The sequence below is a fragment of the Phascolarctos cinereus genome, unplaced genomic scaffold (genome assembly GCF_003287225.1).
Source record: "Phascolarctos cinereus isolate Bilbo 61053 unplaced genomic scaffold, phaCin_HiC Scaffold_726;HRSCAF=1367, whole genome shotgun sequence".
Classification (NCBI taxonomy): domain Eukaryota; kingdom Metazoa; phylum Chordata; class Mammalia; order Diprotodontia; family Phascolarctidae; genus Phascolarctos; species Phascolarctos cinereus.
The window spans coordinates 222,346,412-222,358,943 of NW_027556098.1; the positions used below are offsets into that span (position 1 = coordinate 222,346,412).

The 12,532-nt window shown below is 39.4% G+C and overlaps 1 protein-coding gene across 1 annotated transcript in view; it reads right to left on the reverse strand.

Moving 5' to 3' along the window:
* Positions 1-12,532, reverse strand: part of XIRP2 (xin actin binding repeat containing 2) — a 376,940-nt gene that overhangs the window by 91,455 nt on the left and 272,953 nt on the right. The gene's annotated exons all lie outside the window — the stretch shown is intronic.

Consider the following 12,532-nt stretch of genomic DNA (forward strand, 5'->3'; position numbering starts at 1 on the left):
CAGAATGTCCCCATGCTTCCCATCAGCAAGAAGTGAAGGGACTGAGGAAAACGTCTACAGTATTTGATTATGAAACTCTTCTATGGCAGCTTTTGAAATGTTAACCTGGTGGGGCCCTTTCTGCTTCATTTTTTCAAGTTACATTACTGGATAGCCTATAAGGATCTCAAACTCAACAATTCCAAAACCAAATTCTTTAGTTTTCTCCCAAACTCACTTCTGAACTTCTCTAGTTCTGTCAAGGGGAACTGCCATCCTTCTAGTCACCCAGGGTCATAACCTCAGCATCATCAACTACTCACTCTCTTTCTCCTTTCGTATCCAGTCAATGGTCAAGTCTTATCTATTCTACTTCTAAAACATCTGTCACATTTGCCTCTTTTCCTCTCCTCACACAGCCACAACCTTAGTTCAGGTCCTCATTCAATCTCACCTGTACTGCTGCAGTATCCTCCTAATTGGTCTCTTTGGTTCCCTCATCAATCTATTCTCCCACGTGTCTGCCAAAGTGATTTTTCTAAAGCACAGATTTAAGCATGTCACTCCCTTATTCAATAAAGTCCAATGGCTTCCCATTGGACTTTAGGAATGAATATAAATTCCCTTGACATTTAGAACCATTCACAAGGCTCCAACATACATTTTACAGTCTTATATATATTTTCTTCCCTTCACATATGTTATGGTCCAGCCAAACTTTCCTTCTTTCTATTCTTTGCATATTACACTCTATCTAGCAGGCAAAGGGAAGGGGAGGGGAAAAAATGTAAGTACTTATAAAGCACCTATTATGTTATAGCCACTTTTTTTCACTAAATAGTATTTCATTTGATCATAATTCTATACCTTTGCATTGGCAGTCTTCCATACCTAGAATGTGATGCCCCCTTATCTCCGCTTTTTAGAATCTCTAATTTCTCTTTAAAAAAATAGTTTGGGCATCACCTCCTATAGGAGGCCTTTCCTAATCTCCCCAGGTTCTAGTTCTTCCCAAAATTTTAGTTTACATTTATTTTGTGTATATTTTAAGTACATCTATGTTTATATTGTATTTCTCCCAGGTCTTCTGGCTGTTTTCCAAGATCTTTAGTAACCTCAATTCATTTTAAAACATTGAACCTTTTCTCCTTTTACTTTGCAACATGAACTCTGTAATATAGGCAGGACTATTCATGTATAAGTCATATATAACGATGCTGTTCAATTTGAAAAGGATTAGCATGATGAACTCCTGCTAAGGGAACTTGCTTCAATGATACAGACTACAACATATTCATAGAATCATACATCTAAAGTTGGAAAGGACTCCAGAGTCCATCCAGTCCAACTCTCCTCATTTTATAGTTGAGGAAACTGAAGCTAAGCAAGTGTTCAAGGCTTATACACAGGTAGTTTCAGAGCAGGGATTTGAACTGAGGCACTCAATAAATGTGAGTTATCATTGTCATTGGTAATAGTGGTAAGAAGAGGAGGAGGAGGAGGAACAGTAAGAGTAATAAAAGTAGGAGGAGAAGGAGTGTCATTATTATTATTATTAATTTGTATTAGAACACTTGTAGAAAGACTGGAAGTCCAGAAGAGGGACTGATCAATTTCAGCTGAAATAGTTTGAGGAAATAGGGTTTAGGCTAAATTTTGGAGGCTGAGTTGATTTGGATTGGCAGAAACAAGGAGGGGAATTACATTCCAGATGAGGGGAATCATCATGAATGGAAACACAAAAGCTGGGAAATGGAAGGCATGATCAGAATACAGCCAAAATATTTTGCTTTAACTGGTTGGTTCAGGTAGAGAAATAGCTAGAGATGAGACTAGCCAGAGCCAGATTGTGGAGGGCTTTGAATATAAATATTAGGAGTTAGGACTTGATCCTCTATGCATCATGGTGCCACTGAAGACTTCTGAGAGCAAAGCACAAGCTTAGTACACTGCTTCAGGATGAATGAGCTGGTAGCGATACGCAGGACACATTGACTAGGATCACAACTGAAGGCAGGGAAACCCATAAGGAGGCTATTGCTGATAATCTATCCAGACATGAGATGATAAAGGCCTCAGCTAAAGTGATGGAAATGGAAAGGAAGGACTAGATACAAGATACAATGAGAAGGAAGAATCCCTGGGCCTTGGTGAATTATTAGAAATGAGGATCAAGGAGGGTCCAAGGAGATGGACAAGTTAATTCTGAATCTGAAGATTCGTGCAGAATGTTTGGGGATTATCATGGCGCTGTTTATAGAAACAGAAGCAGATAATGAATATAGTTTGGGATATGTACCTTTGAGCCAGCAGAAAAACAATCCGATTATAAATGTGCAGAAGGCAGATGTTAATATGGGTCTAGAACTCAGGACTCTAGATGCAAAGATCTGAGAAGATTAATTTCTTGGAGACAGATGTTTGTGAAGTCTTATATCCTTTGATTCAACACATTTGTTAAACACTTATTGTATACAGTTTACTGGAATAACTACTGGGCAAGCAAATATGAAGTCAGACAGAGTTTCTATGCTTAAGGAACTTAAGAGCTAGTAGGGGATGAGATATTTATATGAAGGGTTTTAATTTAAATGAGGAAGTAGCACAAGAAAGAGGTCCATGCAAAGTACTGTGAGAAAGTGAATGGAGAGATTACTTCCAGCCAGAATAGGTATTGGATTGAGTTCAGCAAGCATTTATTAAAAGTTAGGAGGAGGTGTAAGTGTTTAGGGAAAAGATAATGAGTTCTGTTTTAAGTATGTTGAATTTGAGATAATTAAGAGACATCTAGTTGGAGATATTTAATAGACAGCTGGTAATGTGGGCCTGGACTCAGGAGACCAAGGTTTTATATATAGATATGCCAGTCATATGTAGGGAGATGGTAACTGAACCCACAAATGGAGCCAGTGAGATCAGAGTATAGAGAAGCAAGTGCCCTGGACAGAACCTGGTTATAGCAAGAGAAACCTGGATGGCAGTATGGTGAAAGAAATCGAGACCAACAAAACTGATAGGAGGAGAGACAGGAGAGCCATGTGAAAACCCAGAGTTCAAAGCTACAGAGAGGTCAAGAATGAGGAGAAGTGAGTTGGATTTAGCAGCTAGGAAATTGTTGGTAATCTTGGATGTTGAGGGGTAGAATTGGAAGCCTAATTTCAGGAAGTTGAGAAGTCAGAGGAAGTTGAAGAAACAGAGGTAACGAATATAGAAAATTTTGGGGATTTTTTTGATAGCAGTTTGGCAGTAAAAGGGAGGAAAGAGAGAATGATAGCTTGAGGAGATGGCAGGGTCAAGGAAAAGTTTTAAGGATGGAGGAGATCTGGAATATTTGTTGTTGTTGTTGTTATTGTTTGTCCTTTGTTCTCAAATATGAACAATGATACCTGGAGGGTGATATCTTGACTTGCAAGTAAATTGGATTTAAGTGAGGCAGAGCTGTGCAAAGTCATCAGCCCCACTTTCTCCTACAGAGGTCATGGGAGTCCAGTGAAAGACACAAGTCAGGATGACTGCTGATGGCCCAGGATGCAGTGGGAGACCTTGGCCTTTTTAAGCTAAGGTCTTTCCCAGGTTTCAGTGTGTGTGAGGCAACACCCATTCAGTAGTTAAAGGCTAGGTAAGAATTGAGGTAAAAGATGGTCTACTTAGCCCTTCACAAAAGAATCAGTCAGGTTGGGGAAGACACTCAGAGTTTCTGGCCAGAACAGAAACAAATGCTATTTACACTCATTGGGAGTCAACAAAACCCAAACGGTGAGCAAACTAGGCTTGAGCTAGGGCCTATTATTGGTAAATAGTTGAGAGATAGAGTGATGTGGGTTTAAAGGCACAGTCAAGTAGCTTCATTTGAATCCCGGTGGACTTTATCAAAGTCTGTGTTTTCAGAGCTATATTTCAAGAAATCATAAATGAAAGCTACATGAGACAAAAGAATTAATTGTCCCAGTTTTTATAGGCAGTAAAGAAGGAGCTGGTGAATATAAGGAAATTAAAGATTGTACTGAGATAATCAAAAGGGTAAACTGCTAAAAGAGAAACTAGGGAATGGGATCAAGGGAATTAGTAGAGCAGTTGGCCCTAGCAAGAAAAAGGACCAACACTTCCTCTGAAATGAGAACACAGGAAAAGAGAATATGGAATGAAATTGAGTCCTCTGCTGAGACAGAGGAAATAGGGAATGGTAGAGGTGCTTTGAGATGAGAAGGTTCGAAAGGGAGGCTATTGGGAGTATGATTGGCAGTCAATTAGAGGAAAGTAAAAGATCTGCCTTGCAGCAATAGGGTCCACTTGAGATTAGATAACAAGTTTGTAGTGGATTCATTCACATCCTGGTATAACTTCATCAGGTAGGATTTAATAGTTTACAAGTAAGAGCAAGACAAAGTGAATGTGGGATGTAAACAAGGGTAGGGAGTTTGAAAAGGGATGAGTGGCATTAGGTTAAGTAGGCAGCAGATTTCTGGGAAGGGGATGGTGTAAAACGGAACTGATTAAATGATAACACAAAGATTCAGAGAGGAGGGTGCAGACACAGGGGTGGGAATTTGTTCTGGGAAGTTTGGATTCAGTCCAAGGTTGCCCTTGAGGATGTAGAGGGTTACCCATGGCCTTGAGACCCCATATTCCCACCCCTGGTGTGGAAGATGGCAGGGGTCAAAGAAGGCTTCATAGAGGCAAGTGTACCCTGATTTGGACCTAAGGAGAAAGAGATTTCAGTCATGAGTGAAGGCCATGAAAACTGGAGAATGCTAGGACAAGACTGGGATAGTTCAGTTTGGTGGGGACTTAAAGAACAAAAGGAGGAGTTCTTTGAAATAACACAGTGAAAATAGGCTGGTTCTGATGAGGATGGGAGTTAAATCCCAAAAAGGAAAAATCCTGGACTTTCCCACATGGCCAAATCTCTAGCGTTTGCCTGAGGCTATAATCCCATCAATTGGCCTTTCTTTGTGGCTACACCCAATCTCCCAATTGTGTTACCCTTAACCTAGCCTAGCCCTCCCTATGCCCCCCCATCCCCACCAGTTCCCACACTTAATCCTAGTTAGGCTCCGTTGTTCAGGTGCCAGGAGTCCTGTTCACCCCAGTTTACTAGCCACTACCGTTCAGATCTTCCTTAGACCCCTCCTCCAATCACCCCAAACTGCTTGGCCACTCCTAGGTCCCTCCCACCATCTTTCTGTATATAAGGTCCATCTTGTCTGCATTAAGGTGCTCAGATTCCTAAAATCTAGCCACTGCTCTGGTTCTTAGAATCTAGCCAATACCTCACAGACTCTCAGATTCCTCCAGAGTCTGGCTAATATGGCAGATTTTTAATAAACCTTGTTTTTGACTGAAAGAAGGCTTGGATGGAATTCTTTCGGGCAGGACGCATGGGTCGTGTGCTCAGGATCCCAGCACCCCTGAACCTCTAGACCTCATCAGTTCTAGAATGTGAATGGGCTTTGAATGCCAGTCTAAAGAATTTGTACTTTATTTAGATCTTTACAAATCAGGGAGTATCCAAATCCTTGATCCCTAGGGCTTAGCACAGTGCCACACAACAGGCACCTAATCAATCTTGTTTCATGAATCTGTGAATCATGAGATCAAAGATCATTAGAAGAAGCTTCCATGGCAGTCATTTGGGAGGCATAAAGTGAAGGGGCATGAGGTGATCAGAGGGATACCTGCTCCTAACTCCATGCTGAGCCACTTTTTAACTCAATTCCTGGCTCCTCTCCCATTCTATCTGTCCTCCAACCATGCTTCCTTTTACAGATTGGCAGGAATTAAGGATAATGATAGGGAGGTGAGTAATCCACAGAAGATCCATATTCCATCTGCTCTACCTCCATTTACTACTAACTCCCCAGACCTACCCTTTCTCCTCCCTTCAGTGAGCACCAGCCAGCTACATAAGACCTTCTGCCAGAACAGAAGCCACACCCCTACGTCTAATCACTACTATTATCACTATTTCTCCATTGTCTATAGCCTGTTATCAGAGTACATACAATTTATGAAATACCTTAAATTTAAAAAGCAACTGTTATTATGGAAAAATCACCAGGACTCAAAACAGTCTCTGATTTAGAGTATGCAGTATATACTAGAATGTAGTTAAACCTAGGAACACAAAGTTTAACCAGAAAAAAAAATCGTTTTCTCTGGATATACTGGCTACCACTTGAGGTTACTATGCACGTGAAACATAAAAGAAAGTGTTTGGTGAATATATGCAATTAAGATAAAGCTAAAAGCCATTCTCTGCCTCCCCGAAAGGGGGATGGGAAGGGAAGGAGATGGTTATTATGATGACAGTGATAACAAGACAGCAGAAAGGCAGAATCAGGTGAGGACAAAGTGATCCCCAAAGCAATAGTATGAGTAGCCATGGCCAAATACCGACCAGGCCTAGATACACTCCACCCACTCTATCTTACATGTCCAAACTCATGTCTATTTGCCTTCTTTCATATTCATGCTGAGACAGTTTAGTGGATAGTGAGCTAGTTTCAGAGACAAGAAGACATGGGTTCTTCAAGTCTTACCTCTGATGTATATTGATTGTATGGCCCTGGGCAAGTCATAACATCTCACTGCCATAGGCAGCACTCTGAGACCTGTAAGTTGCATTGGTAGACATCCCTCACCTAAACTGATGAAATAATAGGTCCAGTCCAAAAATTCAAATAAACAACAGGTAGCTAAGTAAATAAATAAATAATGGGATCAGAATGATAACATTATCAGAAGAGGTCTAGGTAATAAATTGCCAATTGATGAACAATGTTAGTTTGGACAGTGTTGCTCACCGTAAAGGACAGATTCAGAAAAGTAAATGTCTCAGAAAAACTAGAGTGACCCCACATCAAAAACACGTACAACTTTCACTGCAATGTGGGAAATGTTAACAGGTCAACACCAAGGTCACTGCTCCAGGATTCAAATCCTGATTATGATGGATGCATTAAAGGGAGCAAGATTGTAGAACACCCAGATTGTTCTAGATACTCAAAGTGGATAGAAACCACTTGAGCACAATTTTGCTCTTAGTGATTCACTGATTTGTTCCATAAGATCCAATAAGCACCTTTTATGTGCGAGGCACAGTCCTAAGCGCCAGGAACATGAGGATATGGGCACTCCCTCCACGGATGTATCCATGCCTCACAATTTTTTATCCACGTCCACCCAGAGACCCTCCATACAGAATCTACCTAACACTGGCTCGTATGCTTATAGACCTAGAGCAGGAAAGTCCAGCAGAAGTCATCTGTTCTAAGCCCAATATTTTATAGATGAAGAGACTGACACCCAGAGGGGTTAAGTGATCACCCAAAGTCACACAGATAGTAACTGGCTGAGCTAATCCGAGCCCAGGCCTTCTGACTCTAAAACTACAGTCTACTTATTTGCATTGTGTATGCTCCTCCACTTTCCTTTGGGTCACATGTAATTTGAATATTTTGGAAATTTTAGTATTCTATTATTTATAGACCTTTAAGTGTTAGAAGGGGGAAAAATATGTTTTGCTTGTTTGTTGCTGGAGAAAGGGCATGGAATTGTTGAAAATGCAACATAATTTCCCAAATACAATCCTGGATTCACTTCTGGGCTCAGTTCATTGTGTTTATGTAATGTCTGTCCAACTTGTATGTAGGGATGGAGACATACAATGAATTATTTAACTAACTGTATACTATTGTCTACATAATGGGCCGTTCTTCATCCACTTAGTTTTTCATGCATGAATGACTAGATCAAATGCTTTTGAGTTCATGGATTTAATTTAGAATACTCTTAAGTAATCTAGGGTTTGGTGCACTAACACTGTGTTATCTGTAAAGAAATACCTGGAGAACCTGTCTGAAGGAAAGTGTAGATTGACTCTGGAGGCCCTCCATGACAATGCCAACCGCTTCTGACAAATATGCATTTCTGTCCTATACCCATTTTAAATTCAAGAATCTATCTTACATATCTGATTTTTTGTTTGTTTTGCTAAGATGTAGAATGAGTGGACAGAACCTTAATAATTGCCATTCAATTACTTGATCATAAATTTTGTCATATTTTAATATCCTTCGGCTTCTTCTTTACTTGATCTTCCACATTTTTTTCCAACATGCCTTTAGAAATGTATGTCAGGACTTATTATGGCAGCCATATTTCACCTTATGTTAATGTATCATGCAATTAATACTTCAGTACTTGAAGAATCTGTGATTTTCTTCTTGTTGCAGACAGTAACCCCTTTCCAGCACTTTGACAGCAGTTTTCAAACATTGCTTTGGTCAAGTAAAACCATTACCCTAAAACCAACTTAGCTAGTTGCTAGTCTTGTTCTCAGTCGGTAGGCTTATGCTTCATTATCATATATATATATATATATATTCTAGTTTTTAGCACCTGTGATTTTAATCACTTAAGGGTGATCAATAATAAGTTACAAATGCTTTGTTGATTATTATACTTCTGGAAATAAAGAAGACAAAAGGGAGGGAGAGAGGGGGAAATGAGGGAGGGAAAGAGAGGAGAAAGGTGGGAGGGGACAGAAGAGGATGAGGAGGGAAAGAGAAAAAGAGACAGAGAAAGAGAAAGAGACAAAGAGAGAGAGATAGAGACAGAGAGAGGGAAACAGAGAATGAGACAGACAGAGAGACAGAAAGACAGAAAAGCAGATGGAAAGAGACAAAGAATGTCATTCATAGTGCATCAACTATTAAAATGCTCCAGTATCAAGACACTTCACAGATTGTCCAGAGAGCAAAACCATAGGGGATATAACAAAAGATAACACTTTGGGGAAAATCACCCCATGGGAAGCTTCTTAAGAAAAGAATTTATGGGGCAGCTAGGTGGTGCAGTGGATAGAGCACCAGCCCTGGAGTCAGGAGGACCTGAGTTCAAATCTAGCCTCAGACACGTGACAGTAGCTGTGTGACCCCGGGCAAGTCACTTAACCCCACTGCCTAGCCAAACCAAACAAACAAAAAAGCACAAACAAAAAAAGAAATGAATTTACTTCTACACTTCAATGAAGGTCATGATAAAATATTTCACAGTTACGTGGCAGTCTTTCTGTGCCTGTGTTCCAAGCACTATAACAGGCATTGATACCACTGAGGCTATCACAGAGCTGGGCTATTATCTGACACCTGCCTGAATTTAAACATTTGACTTGGGAGTGAGGATAGAAACTCAGGTAGAGCAAGCAGAGTGGGATGAAAGGGTGGAAGAAATAGGAAACAAGTTGGCAATATCAATAACATTAATTCTTTCTTGTAAAAAAGAAGAAAAAGATAACATGTGCCTGAACCTGAAATACTTGTAACAATTCAAAGACAAGGAGTCATTATCAGAGAAGCAGGAAAGGGAGATAAGTTTGGCAGCAGAATGTTGGACAAGTAAGAGGAGAAAGAAACAGTGAATGAGAAACCAAACAGCATAGAGTTAAATCAGTGGGACTGCCTTCTGGGAGCTATGTAGTAGTTTCATTGACACCAAGCTACTCCCTAAATTCAAGGCTCATCTTTTCACACATAAGTTTTCTTTCATTGATTCTGTACCTTGCAGTGTTTTAGAGAGTTTAACACTCTGGTTGACTTTGAGGTTTGCTTGTAAATGTTTAACAAAAATGTATGACATACTTTTAAGCTTATTCTACATTTTTCCACCACTTTCTTAAGTTTATGAATAATAATAAATAATAAATATATAAACAAATAATAAATAATAAATCAAGCCCTAATTTGTAGTATTTGCTGATTTCCAAGGTGTAACTGCTCACACCGAAAATTTGACAGTCAGCTCTCAGCAGCCAGTACAAGCTGGCTCTAACACAGGCCTTTGTGTTCACGCAAAAGGCAAAGGAGAACAATGCTCTCAACAACAAATGAGAGAGAGTTATCTTACATTTCTTAGACTCTGAGATGAGTTAATGCTTTTTTTTTTCCTTCAATATCTCTACAATAAGGATATAACCAAGTTGGTTTCTGCCATACTGGCTAGACCAATGTGAATGGCTTACAACATATTATTGACAAAGAGTAGTTGTGTAGATCTAAAAAAAGCAGGCTGGTCAAGTAGTGAGCAGAATAACAAACTTATGGACAGCTAATGTGTTCCACTGATGGACATGCGATATTGAGAGCAAAATGCCGGTTCCACAGTAAGTGCTTATTAAATGCTTATTTATTGATCTCTAGAAAATGACTCTTGGAAATCTGGACCCCTTGTAGATGATTTATAGAAAGCCATGATCAAGAGTCACACAAGATAAAGGTTGGGTCATGAATTAAACTGCTACAGGGAATAATACTTAACATAGATAGGATTACAGATCTATTAAAGTATGGAAATATTAGAAAACACGGGTACAAGGCAACAACAAATTAACAAACATCTGTTAAATACTTATCATGTTCTAGGCACTGTGGTAGGTTCTGAGGATACAAAGAAAGGTGAAAATAGTCCCTTCCCTCAAGAAACTTATAGTCTAACAAAGGGGAGAAATGACATGCAAACAGCTACGTCCAGATTGCGTTCTGGCTTTGGAGAGGGGATGATTTCATTCAATTCACCATACACTTGGTAAGTATCTATTATATATAATGCACTATGTTGGGTCCTTGCTGATGAATGATGAGGGAAAATCTCCTAGAATGAATTCAAGAATGAGGGTAGTTATTAGCTGAGAGAGTTATCTTAGACTCTGTGATGAGTCAATGCTTCCCCCCCCCCCCCCCGCCTTTCAATATCTCTAAGATAAGGATATAACCAGGCTGGTTTCTGCCATACTGGCTAGGCTGTTCCCACTGCTGGTAATATTCCCCTTCTTCACCTCTACCTTTTAGAATACTGGCTTCCTTCAAGAGTTAGCACAAGCATCATGCTTTCCATGAGGATCCTGCTGGTCCTAACTGCTACTAGAGTCCTTCCTTAGTCCCTGACAAGGTTACCTTCGATTTATTCTGTAAAACCTTGTATGTGAGTGTTGTATATCCTGTTAGAATGTAAATACCTTTCAGGGACCAATTTTGCATTCTTATTGTATTCCCAATACTAAGCACAGTGCCTGGCAAATAGTAAGTACTTAATAAATAATTATTGGTTGATTGTCATGTACATACTTTTATAAGAAATATACTTGTATTTAGTTCTGCAAAGCTATGAAGATTTGTAGTGGGGTGGGATAGGATAAAAAGAATTCAGGTTGCCACTGAATTACTGAAAATCCTCATCTGTCCTCCCTCATAACAAAGAATAACACATTGTATCTCTGATCTCAAAAGCTTTTAGTTAAGGATGGTAGGTAAATGCACATTAATTGTTATTACACACACACACACACACACACACACACACACCCCTCACCTACCCACATCCCCCCCCACACACAATATATTTCCTTTCATCATGTGTTTCCTTCCGACTGAAATGCCTTTTTTCCCAGTTTTACCTGTTCCATTCCTTCCCAACTTTTGAGGATCATCTCAAATGCCACGTCATTTGTGAAGCCTTTCCTGATCTCCCCATCCAGGCATGATGTTCTATAGCATGTTGTGGCAAATATAGAAACATAATATTTTTGAAGAGAAAGATATTTTTGAGAACATCAGGTTGTAACCCCTCATGATGAGGAAACTGAGGCCCAGGGAAATTAAATGACTTGCGAAAAGTCACACAGGATACCAGCTACAAAACCAGGACTTGAAACTAAATTTCCTTTTTTTTTTTTAGTGTTGAAACCAAATTTCTATACTTATCTCACCACCTTACAGGATTATAGACTGAAAAAGGGAAGCACTCATAAGTGACCATAGGGTTCATCCAACCTCATTTTATAGAAACTGAGGGCCATAAATATTGTGACTTTCACTATATATCTTCTTGTACCTGTCATTTTGATAGGTATGACCCTCGAAACTCACACTCAGAATCTGAGCATACAAAACAAATAATCCAGAGAGTGATTCTTAAATTTACAAATGGATTGACTAGTTCAGCATTTCATTTCTGTACTTATTTACATACTGTTAATTATCGGACAGAAAAGTTTCCAGGTAGAGAAATTTAAAACTGAATTGTTAGGCAGATAGCACTAATTAACTACAAATCAGGAATGTTGATAAAGCATCTCTAAAATTATAATGCAAGTCAAAGGGAGTAGATAATTCAATTTATTTTAATTCCATTCACATTAATTTAATGGAGACATCTTTTTTCATAAAGTGCAATATAATTGTATTCCAGCATTGTTCTTGTGTCCTGAATTTTTCAGGACTAAAAATAATGCAAAGATCGTTCAAGCATAATCAAGTTTTACCACTTTGGTGGGAGCCATTCATAACGGCAACATCTGAATTTAACATTCTTGTTGACTGTGGAATGATTAAACAAGTTCTACCACATTAATGTAATGGAATATTACTGTACTGTTAAAAAAAATGAGCTTGTGGGGCAGCTTGATGTGCAGTGGATAGAGCACTGGCCCTGGATTCAGGAACACCTGAGTTCAAGTCTGGCCTCAGACACTTGACCCTTACTAGCTGTGTGACCC